The following is a 15,000-nucleotide window of genomic DNA, read 5'->3' on the forward strand; positions in this document are numbered from 1 at the left end:
CGTACAGCTAAAGGAAGGACGATACAAGAGGGAAGAGAAGAATAAATCGATGGTCGAGAATCCTGAAAAGAAAAACGATCGGTGAAGCGAAGGGCTAGCAATGGTGGGGGGTACATAGGGCCCGGTTTTTATCGTACACGACCGGTCGCCGATGCGCTTTTCGTAGAATCGCGATAAACGGCGCCGCCTGAAATATCTGATTTAATTGCGTCGAGATTGTAAAGGAGACAAAGATCGGCGGCACCGGTCTCGCTTAATTGCCCGATCCGCACCGTCTTCTCCGATTCCTTAGACTTCTTCGACCGTACGAGTCTTCGAATCGTGGAAAGTCCAAGACAAGATCGCAATACCGATGTGAATTTGCTAAAAGAGAAATACAATTTTAACGATACGATTATTCCTTACTCTTTTATATATATATATATATATATATATATATATATACAAAAAAAAAAATAAAAAGAAAAATCTTAGATACACGTTTCAGAATCTCTTAGAATACCTATTAAATTTCTAATCTAATCTAATGTTCACATTTTCGATTAATGATCCTATTTATTAAAATAATTTAAATTAAATTAAATTAAACGATCATAAGGACAATGTATTTTATTATAAAAAAAAAAAAAAAAAAATCTATATAACGTTGGATACTCGAATTATATTAGTTAATTTTCTTTTTGAACGATTTTCGTCGTGCTATCTAGAATTTCTTTTTTCTTTTTTTTTTTTTCTTTTAAGAAACTCGTCGAACGCAGTAAAATCGGATACGAAGCGAAAAAATAAACTGTCGCTGTGCGAGCATCTTATGCCATAAGTACGAGGAGGATACAATGTCGACTAGGATCTATAATAAACGGGCAAGATCTCTTGACGCTTAGAATCCTTGGGGAGGAATCCGAGAAGGACGTCGTTGGAGGAAGCCCGTTAAAATTTCACGAGCAGCTCTCGCGCCAGAGAGACTCGTAAAAAAAATTGAATCCATCGATCCTTCGTCCATCGTTTTCCCACTCCCCCATCCTTCTGCCACCTTTTTTACTGTCCGCGTTGCGACACTTGACGGAAACTGCAATATTCTGCAATATTTTGTGCCTTGAATTGTCGTCTTGTCTAAGCGAAATGTTTCTTTTTGTTTCTTCTTTGTTTTTTTTTTTTGTTTTTCTTTTTTTGTTTTTGTTTTTTTTTTCTTGTTTTCCCAACAAAAGATATTCACTCCTTTTTTTTTATTATTTCCTTGTAATATTTAATAAGCGTGTATTTTCTAAAACGCATTGTTATCTTTACAAAAGTGAAATAAAAAAAAAAAAGAAAAAAAAAGAAAAAAAAAGAAAAAATCATTTCGACTCATATATTTTCATTCGAAAGTTTTCATCGTTTTAGAAATATTAGATCTCTCGTTATAGATTAGGCAATGATATTCGTATCGTCGAAAAAGAAACGAGTCTGTTACGGTTAATGCGTTTGAACAAAGAATAGAAACGGTCAAGCCAGAAGAGGACGCCCCGGCATCATCGGCGATACCGGTCCAGGTGCGAGCTCGCCAGTCAGTCGCAGTATTTAGGACAAGGTCATAAGGTTCCGCGCTACCCAAGCCGAAGCCAAGACACCGTCAGTGCTCGCGTCCGCTGCACTTTCACTTTGACTTTACGTTGCAGCGTGCATTCGCAAATTCTAACTCGGCGGACTCCTCCGTTCCGTTTCCCCTTTTCCATTCGATCGCATGCGATTTACGCATTACATATATCTTTTGTGTCAAAGATCTTCATCTTGTAATAAGTTTTCTTTTGTTTTTTCTCTCTCTATATATAACCATTTTATAATCGTATCTATCGTTAAAAAAAATTAACAAAGCTGATACTCTCATAAGAAACGATAGAATTGTCCGAATGTCTAATCTCATGTAATATCTATTTTTCGTTTATACGTATAATGTTTTTTGATATTGTATTTGCTTATGCGAAAAGAAGATAATAATAGATAAAGAGAAAAAGAGGGCCGAGGAGGGGGGTGGGGGAGGGCAAAAAAAAACCGAACGGTGACAGGTCGAACGTTAATGCGCGACTACCACGCAACTAAGACATAAACTCACCGTTTAAAACACCCGACGGAGATTGATTCGAGTCGTTCGATAGAGAAGGCCATTCGACGTGCATAAACCTAGAAATAATGAAGACAATATAAAAAAAAAAAGAGAGAAAAAAAAAAGAGAAAAAAAAAAGGAAAAAAGAAAAGAAGAAAGAAAAGAAGTCACCGGAAAATCCTTCATATTCGTCAATCGATAAATGGACGAAGAAAAAAGTCAAGAAAAAGAAAAAGAAAAAAAAAAAAAAAGAAAATAATTTATCTCTTACTCTCAAAAGTTTTATCGGTGCGAGAACGAGACGATATTAAACGGAAGGAGCAAGGTGCATATTTTAATTACCGTTCTCGATTGGTAGGTAGACTCAACGCAAATAATGATCACGGCACGTTGCCATGAGAAATGCCTTCTTGAGAAGGAGCGAACGTTCGAGCCTACTCTACTCTACGATGGTGACGCGAGTCGGCAATTGTCAAAGGTCAAAGATGTCGAAGTCGAGCGGAGTTGGTTTAACGACTAACGGCGAACGAATCGAGACTATCAACGTTTCAAAGAGTTTACTATTCGAATCGATTTTCGAGGTCGATTTGATACTCGACAAAAGTATCTTGTTGAGATCGATAATTAACATATTAGAAACATTAGAAATAAAGTCTATAACCGATCATTAATCGTTTGAGCGTATATGTTAAAAAAGAAAAGAAATCAAAATAAGGAAAAAAAAACACAAAAAAAAAGAAAAAAAAAAGAAAAAAAAAAAGAAAAAAGAAGGAAGAAGAAGAAGAGGAAGAGAGGAAACTAAAGATAATCAAAGTGTAAATGACAAATCGAAAAATGTTGAAAGATCGGAGAACAATGATTCGTGCGTATCATCGAGACAATTCCCTCCCCCATTTCTCTCTTGATTATTACCGAAGAAGAAGGGAGTAGAGTAGATGTACGTGCAATACGAAGGAGAACGCATCGTGATTCGGATCGATGACTCGAAGAGGTCCCTCAAGGCGATGTAAAAATTCCGTAGGACTTTCGATCGAGGACAAGGGATAGAAAGAGAAAGAAGAGCGAAGGGTAAAGAGAGAATGAGGGGGAGTGAGACGGGTAAGGGAGGGAGGGAGGTACTCGCTCTGCTGGCCAGTCGCGGCCGACACAATGGGCATTGAAAACAGAAAATAAGCGCCATTGTTTGGCGCTTTTCAGAATCGATATTTGCGAATAACACGAACGTCGACGCGTGTCGCGAGTGCGCGGCTCCGTGATTTAAAGCGTAGATTAAAAATAAAGGGGACACGCGTCGGCCCTATCCTCCTCCTTCTCCTCGTTCTCTTTCTCATTCTACCAACCTCCTTCGTCTCCACCTTCGGTTAGCCTTGTCTCACCTTCCATTGTGTCTCGCTCATGCTCTTCAAAAAACTAAGTGACAAACGATACGCTCGACATTTTCCGATCGTCGAACTGACGTTTAATGTAAATAGCTTCAAGTTCTTTCTAATTTAAGAGACAGACGCAAGGTCGTTTTATATCTTCTAAGAATTAGCATGATTATATAGAACGAATTCAAATACTTCGTCGTGAGAACTATGTTGAATATTTAAATACTCTTTTGTGCGAAATTAGTTGAAAATTACTTATTATCCTCTCAGATGATAATAATAATAAATCTTAAACAATCATTCACAAGAAATATTTTTTAAATGAATAATTATACATATAAAACCCTTTAATTATACATTTATACGTAATATTCTAATGGTGTCTATTATTTAAATATACTCTATCATTTCAATTGCAATAATGTTCTATTCTAATTGAATTCATTAATTCACCTATAGATATTGAGTAAACAAGTAAAGTACCGTTAGAATTTACGAAAGTCGGCGAAGCTCTAGAAGAAGAAAGAAAGAAGGAAAGAAAAAAAAAAGAAACAAATTCTCAACTAGAATCCAATCAAGAATCTTTCAGCGATCGATCCTTCCGCTGAAAATCGATTACAGACAATTTCCGTAACGGGACGATCGAAGACGTAAAATGTGGAATCCGATTCCATGAACGTGGCCTAAGGCTTAAAGAGAGAGAGAAAGAGAGAGAGAGAGGAGAGGGAGAGAAAGAGAGAAAGAGATACATAGAGAGATATAGAGAGAGAGAGAGAGAGAGAGAGAGAAAGAGGGTGCTCGCGACGTATTAGAAATTGTCCCGCTGCGGATTTATTACGCGGATGCCGGAGAATCACGCGGCCGATGCGAGTAATAACGTTGGATCGTCGTTCTCTAATGTGAGTTGGAACCGGGCGGCCTCCAAGTGCCTCAAATCGTTCTCTCTCTCTTTCCCTCTATCTCACTCTTTCTCTCTCTCTCTCTCTCTCTCTCTCTCTCTCTCGGTCTATCTATCTATCTATCTCTCTATCATCGTTTAGACGATCTAACCAAAGAGCGCCATCTTGCTTAGATATATCGTCGTCAGCCGAATGCCAGCACCGCCATCGCTCTGAAGCGACAAAGGAGCCTTCTAACTCTCGCTCTCGTACCTCCTCTTCCTCCTTCTCCTCTTCCTTCTGTCAGATAGATAGATAGATAGAGAGAAAGAGAGAGAGAGAGAGACAGAGAGAGACAGAGAGAGGAGAGAAAGAGAGAGAGAGAGAAGGAAAGGAGGAGAGGGAGAGACGACGACGACCACTTCAAGGACGACGATCGTGCCGATCGATCAAGCTCGCGAGGTCACCTCGATCCTTGAAGAATACGATCTAGCGAAGAATTTCAGGAACACATCCTTTTTCATTTCTTTTGATCTATCGAAATTCAAAATCTCTCCCTTTTCTCGATCGATCTCTTAAACGATCTTTTAAGGTGTATAGAAATGTTTCTCGATCGAATCGATCCATTCCATTGAACACAAGAATTCGATTCGGTCGTCCCTTTGCGGTTGTACGCTTAACGAGCCATAAAGGAACGATAAGAAAAGGAGTTAATTAAGAATACTTGTACTTGAATATAAGTACGTATTACATACGGCAAAGTAAGATTAGAATAATCTATCTTATCAACAATGAAAGTATGTTATATGCAAATTTACAAAAAGAGGAATATTTGTTTTCGTCTTTGCAAATTTTTCTACTTCTCTCTTTTTTCTTTTTTTTTTTTCTTTTCTTTTTTCTTTTTTTTTTTCTTTTTTTTTTCTTTTTCATATCAACAAGTAATTAATTAATTCTTTTCATGTACATAATTATATAAGTTAGATCAATAAATAAACGTGTTTTCGATTCATAATCATGTGTATTGTTTTTTCTGGATTTTGATAATGATTCGAAATTTTATCGGCTATTTTCTAACTCTTGTAAATTATGCGTGCATTATTAGCATGTAATTAGTTTCATTACCGAACGGAGAAAAACAAATGACGTGTTAAAACATAGAAGAGATAATTTTTTTTTCTTTTTCTTTTTTTCTTTTTTAATATAAGCGTAAAAATCTATCTTCGATGATTCTTTATCGTTCGATCGATCTCTTTCGATTCAATATCTCTGATTATTTTCGATCGAGTATACTATAATAACTTAAGTATATCTATAGATGATGTCGTTTGATCTCTAACAATAATGATCGAAGAAAATGCAATTTTCTGCTCGAAGAACGTAGTTTTCCGGAGAATGTATTCGATAGATCCTGTTCCTCCAGTTTTTCTTTTCCAATCGATCGAATGGCCACGACGATACTGACAAAAACACGTCATAAACAGCGACTTGCCGTAATTGCTCTGTGTCACGACTTTACTTCGTCTTTCGATCCACCCGAACGATTAGACTTTTCGAGAGGGAAAAAAGTTCATCCTCTTTCAGACTATCTAGGAAATTGTAATCAGAAGAAAAATCGATTAGAATAATATATTACTTCTTTTGTTTGAACAATAGTCAAGTAAAATTCGAACGATTATTCGACAAAAATTAATTGAATACAATGTAAATAATAACTTGAAGAAATATTAGGAGAAAGGAAAATTCATATTATGCTTAGGTGAAATTTTTGAAAAAATTTAATACTATTACATCATAAATACAAAAGTAGATACGAAAGTGTTTAATGAATATATTTAGAGACATTTGAAATGTAGTAATTTTTTTTTTTTTTTTTTTTTGACAATTTTCTATAAACTATAGAGAAATCGTTCGAATTCTATGATTTAGGAGAGATCGCAAGATGGCTAACGTTAGCCATGCATGTAAGTAAGTAAGTAAGTAAGTAAGTAAGTAAGTACTTATGTGTACGTCAAGAACGGTTCGTGCCACTGACTGGTCGGTCCGTTTCTAGGACAGCCAGTTTTTCAAGCGATTTTCGCGCGACACTCGGGACTAGCCTAAGCAATACTAGGGACCGATCTAACCTTCTTTCGTACGAGCTTATGTTGGATGAAATAACGATCTTGATACCTGTCGATACTACGTTCGAAAGACGTTCGAGTAATCTATCGTAGTTACATAGATAAAAAAACTATGTATCTACTGGTTCCCCTTCAAAAAGCTCGATTATGCTACGACGCGTTGAGCGTTTACGTAAGTCAAGGTTTTTCGTTCGAAGAATGACGAACCACGGAAAAATCTTCGCCACGATCGATTCGATCCGATCTCTTCTTTCAAGATACGTAGACATGTTAGATTCATTGACAAGTAGAAAGATAATGATGATCCAATGATCCTATTTTCTTATCTCAATAATTTTTTCATTTTTGTCTATTCTTTCGTATGATCCTATGAATAGAAGATTTGGTATAATTTATATTTTAGGTATTTTCTTTTTTTCTTTTTTTCTTTTTTTCTTTCTTTCTAATTTTTCTCTTTTCCTTTTTTAATTTTATTGCCGTTGTCGTACGAATCTCCCAAAGGAGACTTTAGTATGTTACGTAATGGAGAACGGCGCGTAACAAAAATATTCGTTTGCGCAAGAAAAATGTAGTAGCTTATATTAACGATTCATGGTCTCGATCACCTTGCGTACGATCTAGCACGATCGAGTTTGAGCGTGCACTACCATCGAGCCGATATACCTATAATTTATGCTAACAGGGTGGGGAATATGCAGTAAGGACGAGGGACGCAGAAATGTAAGAAAAGTTTGTCGGTTGTTATAGAAAAAAAAAAAAAAAAAAAAAAGAAAAAAAAAAGTATGACTTTGTAATACTGGAACCTCTACGTTCACGCAAAGTAGGAAAGGCAAGGTATTTAGACCGACCATTTGATAAATCCATAAGATTTAATGATTAATAAAGCTTTGATTTTCTTTTGCAATAATATAATATATTATTTATTAAAGTAGAATTTATTTTTTTAAAAGGGAAAAAATTCTTGAAAAGAGAAAAGAGATTTCGTTCGATGGAAGGAGCAACGAAAAGAAAGAGAAAACGCGAGGCAAAGCGACGATGCATTTCGGTGCGTGTAACGCGCTTTGCGCGAATGCATCCGACGTTTATGTCTCTCTCTCTCTCTCTCTCTCTCTCTCTCTCTCTCTCTCTCTCTCTCTGTCTTCCTACTTGCACGGGTGCACGCAAAAGCGTCGGTGTACCGAGTGCACGAGTATGTGGCACAAGGCCGACATTAGCATCTCTACCGGTACAGCTCCTACCGTTTCGCCTATTCGACGTCGTCGTCGTCGTCGACGTCGTCGTCGTCGTTGTCGTCGGCGTCGTCGTTGTCGTCGGCGTCGTCGTTGTCGTCGTTGTCGCTGTTACCGTCGCCGTCGTCGTCACGACACGGCTCTATCCACGAGAACCTGTATTCCTCGTGGTTATCTCCCTTTCGCTAAAAGAGCGAAAGGATTTGAGTCGTCCTTTGAAATTATTTCATAATATCATCTCTCATTCTATTTAATCGTATATTAAAATTAATATCATAAATATCAATATAATAATCCCTATCGAAATTATACGATCGATAAAAATATTTTTATCAAATCAAATCGATAACTATTCGTATTCTCTGAGATTGCTCCCAAGAGGAACGGATTTCATACTTATGACGTTATAAGTAATGGGGCATTCATGTGACACGTTAACCCGTGCAACCGGTATACATAACTCAAGTAAAATCTTCGAGTAACTTAGATTAGCCGGTACATGCGAATTGGTGAGATTCTAGCACGCGTTTCACCCTCGGTAGAAGAAAGACTAAAGTCGACTGGATAGATTAAAACAGTTAGAGAAAGATAGAGATACTATTTCATACTTGGTTCGTTATAAACTAATCGATTGCACACTCGTCCTCGATACAACGAGACTTTGATCTTTTCTCTCTCTCTCTCTGTCTCTCTCTCTCTCTCTCTCTCTCTCTCTCTCGAATTAAAGTCGAGCAATGAAGTAGGAGAAGTAAAAAAAATTTCATTAATAATCTTTACATAGGATAATTATTATACACATATACATATATAAATATGTATAATGTATGTATGTACAATATGCGTATAAAATTGCAATGGGGTTAAAAACTTTTCTCTGAATATTTGTTTCTTATCAAAAAAAAAAATAAAAAAAAGAAAAAAAAAAGAAAAAAAACAAAAAATATAACAAAAAAAAAAAAGAAAAAGGACGATTAGCCCGACACGACACCGATTCGTTCGCGTTACGGCATTGAAAGTGTCAGCGAACGATAACCGCGTTTATCTTGAACGACGCCGAAATTAAGTTATTCCATGAGTTATCTGTGCTGCGCTTGACGGTTTTGTATTTCAGTCAACGGCACCTGTTGCCGATGACTACAATATTATTTAACGTGGCGTGTTCGCTTTGCAAACAACTATGCTATCAATCGACTTCACTTTCGAATATACGTATATACATACATACATATCTATGTTCATCATAAAAACGATTAAAATATAGACATATTATATTTCGAATAAACAAAAGAAAAAAACTATGAATGAGGATAACACGTTGTTTAAATAAATAAATAAATAAATAAATAAATAAATAAATAAGTAAATAAATGAATAAATGAATAAAGTGTTCATTTAATAAATATATGTAGGTTAGTAAGGAAGAAGATGATAAAATGAATGATAGAGAGAGAGAGAGAGAGGGACATGAAGCTTTATTAAGTGCCAAGGTGATTACGTTTTACGTGACTCTGATGATAAAGTAATAAGAGAGAGAGAGAGAGAGAGAAAGATAGAAAGCAGATGAATTTGGTCGTCAGAATGAAATTTCAAGAGAATAAAAAAAAAAAAAAAGAAAAAGAAAAAAAGAAAAAGAAGATCGTTGTGTGAGTTAGTCGCAAGTCGCCAAAACGTCGAGGACGTTATCGACGAAATAGTTCTCGGAAGGCGACGAAACGAGACTGCGTTCGTGGAAAAGGAGCTCGATATCGTGCATCGTTATCGTCGGATGCACTTGGGTACTCGCAATTCGGTTGCTCCCCGCTCGAGCGAACAAAGAGTTCGTTTACCCCGACGTCGCGACTCCGTCGCGCGTTTACGTGCGCGACTCACGCTCGACTATCGCGCGATTCACCTTTGATAAGGTTCAGGATATTTGGAAATTGGAGAAAGAGTGAAAGAGAGAGAGGGAGAGAGAGAGAGAGAGAGAAAGTCGAATAGATCACCTTTGAACGAATGCAATTTCTTTGAACGCTTTAAATAAAATGAAATTTGGTAGATAATTCAATTTATCTTGAAAAGTATAAGATTATTCTACATAAAATGTATGAACAAAGTAAACCTCAAATAAACTTGTGCAACTGGTTGTATAGACAGAGAGAAAGAGAGAGAGAGAAAGGGAGGGAGATATCGTGAAAAGAGTAGGTATAGGAAAGTGCATTTCGCTGGTGAGGGTTTATCGCAACGGAACGACGAAATTCACAAGCTGCACCTGGCAGCCGTCGTCGACGATCGACGGACGCTTCGGGTTGCCTCGAGTGACGTTATCGCCCGCCAAAATAGCACGCTGATAAGGTCGTCTCTCGGACGGCCGGCCAATGACGCTCGTCTCACTCTCAATAGAATTCCATTAATCGGCCTTACGTCGAGAATACGATCGACGTTCGCGAGGACCGACGATGACGACAGTAACTCCAGTTATGTTCAAAGCTAAAACAAAAGCTACATTAATTTGTTCAAAGAAGCCAAAATCTTATCGTCGAAAAACATGTGATTAACAACAACTGTATTTTGGTGATATTATAACCCCATACACTCGAAATTATTAATTCTATCAAAAGTATTCTGCTTAAAATAAATCTGCTTAAAGAGAGAGAGAGAGAGAGAAAGAGAGAGAAAAAGAGAGAGAGAGATCACACAATTGTTTTTATATTTATTTAGAAAATTAATAGACAGAACTATCGTTAGTTTAAATAATTTCTTTTTTTTTTTTTTTACTACATTATATTTGTCTGATTAATTACTATGGACTAGAAACGAATAAATCACTTTTCTTTTTCTCTCTTTGTTTTTTTTCCCCCTTCGCGTCTTTAACTTCAAGCGAAAATGCAACATAAAGAAACGGGATTATCGTATTTTTGTCGTTCGAGTGATCGATAGCTACTCGATTATCGTAAGAAATTTTAATCGATTTTTAAGTAAACCTGGATCAAAGATAAGAAGTCTACTATCATACGTATTTTCGAAAGGATGATGATAACGTAGATAAGATCGTTTAAATAAATCGATAAAGATCTATCGATCGAGAATCAATACGAATAGTGAATTTCGATGTTATCTCTTTATTCTGTTTTTCTCTTTTTTCTGTTTTCTTTTCTCTTCTTTCTTTCATTCCTCCTTACTTTCTTTTTTCTTTTCTTTTTTTCTTTTTTTCTTTCTCCTTTCTTTGTTCTTCTTTTTTCGAAAAAATTACAAATTGAAGGAGGCCTGACTGTTCTGGGTAATTTGTATACCTATAAATCAAAGATATCGAATTACGGAATCAAGGAAAATTGCGATCGTTTAGTCTTAGAAAGAGGAAAGGTAGGTGGGGGAAAAGATTAATCATCCTTCCTGTCATCTTTTGATGGTGAGGGATCGATTAAATCGATTAGATTGCTAGTAGAAAAAAAAAAAACCCAAAGGTTTGTGGTTTTCTAGTATAAAAATTGACGATGACGATTAACGATCGTAAATTTATATCTCAAGAAGGGTTCGAAAAAGCAAAGCTACTTGAACGATCATTGGGAGATTCGATGAAACTCGGAGATAAGAGTAAGTACTACTCGTTTCGCATCTAAGATATTTCTTAGAAAAATTTTTCTGCAATTCGTTCGATGGATTCCTTGTAATAATAGACTTTGATTCTTCGCGAAGTTATGCGAGTCGTTGGTTAGATATTAACTTATCGATAACATTTTCTAAATATATTTGAAAAAACGAAACATCTCAGAAACCATATATGTAAATGCATATTACCGATTATGCACCTCTCAACGAACAAAGAATCCGTTTTAATAAGCGAGACAAAGATAAAGTGGGTTGTTGGTTGAAAAAAAAAAAAGGAAGAAGAAAAAAAAATGTGTGATGTAAGATAATTAATTTGGTATGAGAAATTTTTTTCTTTCATTTTTTTTTTTTTTTGCTCTTTTTTCCTTTTTGTTTTTATCATAAATATCTGTCTCCTTTGCGACGAAGGAAAGAAAGAAAAAAAAAAAAAAAAAAGAAAAAAAAAGAAAAAAAGAAAAGAAAAAAAGAAAATACTAATATGACACCTGTCATTTTGACATATAGTTCTATTATTAAGTTTCCTAAGTGATTAATGTCCTAATGTATGTCATTTTCAAATGCCTTATACGTTCGTAAGATAATTCTTAAGTTGGAAAAATTCAGATCTATATTATATTGCATTCGATCGGTAAATTTGAATCGTCCTGTAGAGGAGAACGAGGTGAGCTAGTGAATCGACGCTGTTATCTGGATGCACGATACGTGCAGACGGGCAGTACGAAACAACATGTTGTCCGAGTCACCGAAACGAAGACACTTTAAGCAAAGCTGCCGGATCGGCTTTGCAAACAGCACTTAAACTGCACTTTCGACGTGGCTGTGTGTTTCTATCTCTATCCCTCTATTCCCTCTCCCCCCGCCCGCCCGCCCGCCCGCCCGTCAAACCGCTCTCTCTCTATCTCTCTGTCTCTGTCTTCCTCTCTGTCTCTCTCTCTCTTTCTCTCTCTATCTCTCTCTCTATCTCTCTCTTACACTTGGTTGGCGCGAGCCTTAACGCGTCCATTTTCATAGAGACTAAATATCGTCGCTTCGACGTCGTCGTTCGAACGGCTACGAAGAAGAGGTGGAGGAGGAGGAGAAGGAGGAAGAGAAGAAGAAGGAGGAAGAGGAGGAGAAGGGCAGAGGAGGAGGATAAGGACGGTAGTGGTGGAGGTAGTGGCGACGTTGCTCGAAGAGGAGGAAGGGGAGAAGGTGGAGGTGGTGAAGGAGGAGGAGGAAGAGGAGGAGGAGGAGGAAGAGGAGGAGGTGCCGCTGCATCGTGCGACGAGTGCTCGCGCGTGCGACATCGTTCCTCGCGATCGTGCGACGAGTGAAAAGACCGATCCGAGAAACGTTTTAGATCGTATTCCGTGCGATCGAACGATCTTTTTCTAAATCTATATTTGTCTTCTTTTTTTATTTTATTTTCTAATTTTATTCTTCCCCGTGTTACGTTTTCCTATATATATATATACACACACACACACACACACACACACACATATATATATATATATATATAATCGTGCTTATATATGTATAATAATGATTATATATGTATAATCGTGATTATTGTGAACATTGGAAATATATTCGATTCTTCGATTGTCCGGTCAAAAAAAAAGGTGAACATGATTTCTGCAAGTTCTAGAAGAGTGTGAGAAAAAGGGACAAAGATACATAGATCAGAGATACATAGAAAGAGAGAGAGAGAGAGAGAAAGAGAAAGAGAGAGAGTGAGAGAGAGAGCAAGAGAAAGAGAAAGAGAGAGGGACAGTGACACATTTTTCTCAAAATTCCCGCTCCTTACTGCGCCTGCGCGTAATCTCGTTATCATACGAAAAAAAAAGAAAAAGAAAAAGAAAAAGAAAAAGAAAAAAAGAAAAAAACAAGAACAAGTGTTCACGATTGTTACAGCTGCCATTCTTTTTGTCATGAAGCAAATTAAACGATTCGATCTTTCAACATTTTTGCATGTGTGTGAGACAAAGAGAAAGACAGGAGAGAGGAGAGAGAGAGGGAGAGAGAGAGAGAGAAAGACCATCGCCGTGCTTTTTTTCATTTTCATCGCATTAAAAAAAAAAAAAAAAAAAAAAAAAAAAAATAATAATAATAAAGCAAAAATAAAGAAAGAAAAAGATTATTTTTATCGTTTTTTAAGATAGGTAGAGCTTCGCTTCTGAATTTCGAAAGAACAATACGATTTTTTTCTATCTCTTTTCTCTTTTGTTTTGTTATTTTTTCTTTTTTTTTTCTTTTTGTGTATTCGTATTAAACGCGAAACACTAGTCGGCTCGGAACGAGAAGAGATTCTGTTTGCGTCATTGAAGCGAACTCGCGGCCTATCTGAATCTCTCTCTCTCTCTCTCTCTCTCTCTCTCTGTCTCTCTCTCTCTCTCTCTCTCTATCTATCTATCTATCTATCTATCTCTCTCTCATACACGTTCCCTCTCTCTTTCTTTCTCTCTCTCTCTCTCTCTCTCTCTCTCTCTCTCTCTTTCTCTCTCTCTCTCCTTGTCCGAATGCAACGACGCAGGCACGTCGCATCGATAAAAAGAATCGGAATAGCGCGTAAATCGAGGCTCTCGCGACCTATCGCGAAAGGATTCGTACGAATATCGGTGAATCGAAAACGTGTGCGAGCTCGGCTATAAGATCACCTTGATCTCGACTCGTTAAACGATCCAAGTCTAACCGCATTACCCTGATCGTTAGACCTCCTTTCATATCTTCTGCTACTTTACTCTTCCTTGATTTCAAACAAGTTCTTTCCTTATCGTTCGTAAAAAAAAACCAAAAAAAAAGAAAGAAAAAGAACTTCTCGCATTTTTTCCCTTATTTCGTCTTTTGTTATTTGTTACCTTTTTTTTTTTTTTTTTTTTTTTCTTTTCCTTCTAATTATCCCGACAAGTGAACATTTTTCAATAATAATCCTAGCGTCGCAACGATGTTGGTGCGTGTCCTGAGATCGAATTTTTGTTGATCGTCTGAAACTTTAGACAATAATAAGAGTGATTATTCTACCAGCCAAGAGTGGATAACAATCGGTTATTGGATAACTCCGGTGATAAACGACATTGTTTGGAAGATATTTGAATTTGGTGAGTACTTTGTTGAGTAACAAGTTTATTATTCGGAGACGAGTAAGAGAAAATTTGTGTATTTTCTTTCGTTTTTCTATTTTTTTTTCTTTTCTTTTCTTTTCTTTCTTTTTTTTTTTTTTTTTTTTTTACATGAAATTTTTCGATAAAATTCTTCGAACGAATTCGAAGTTTCGAATCAATCAAAGATCTAGAACGATAAAATAAATCTTATTTAATAGAATATCTATTTTTCAATTTCTAAATATATTTGAAAGACGATAGAATAAAGCCTTAATGTGCCTTAGAAATGTTTCGTTCTATTGACGCAAATACGTATTTACGTATGATCTATATACAAAGTATAATAAAACGATACGATTAAGGCGAAAAGATAATACGATTTTCAGGTCATTTTTTCATGAATATATTGACATTTGTATTCTTATTAAAAGAAAGATATGTTTAAAAGGAACACACAGACGCTTACGTACGTAAATATACACATAATCGTATATATATCCGAGAGCTGTCGTATAAAATATTTCAAATGTGTATAACATAGAAACGTATGTGAATTAACTCGATATGATTACGTTTTAAACGTCGATTGACTTTGTAATTTAAACTGAATCCTAGTCGAGATGATAATTATCATCGAAAATATAAGCGTAATACC

The 15,000-nt window shown here is 36.3% G+C and overlaps 1 long non-coding RNA gene across 3 annotated transcripts in view; it reads right to left on the reverse strand.

Moving 5' to 3' along the window:
• LOC118449274 (uncharacterized) overlaps positions 1 to 15,000 on the reverse strand; it is a 71,238-nt gene that overhangs the window by 54,897 nt on the left and 1,341 nt on the right. Inside the window, exon 2 of one of the 3 annotated variants that reach the window (XR_014983324.1) lies at positions 2,090 to 2,157. The exons of the other annotated variants lie outside the window; for them this stretch is intronic. This is a non-coding gene — a long non-coding RNA (uncharacterized LOC118449274). The remainder of the gene's footprint in view (positions 1 to 2,089; positions 2,158 to 15,000) is intronic. 3 annotated transcript variants of the gene reach the window in all.

This window comes from Vespa mandarinia, chromosome 19, assembly GCF_050613455.1.
Source record: "Vespa mandarinia isolate Hongniang chromosome 19, ASM5061345v1, whole genome shotgun sequence".
Taxonomy (NCBI): domain Eukaryota; kingdom Metazoa; phylum Arthropoda; class Insecta; order Hymenoptera; family Vespidae; genus Vespa; species Vespa mandarinia.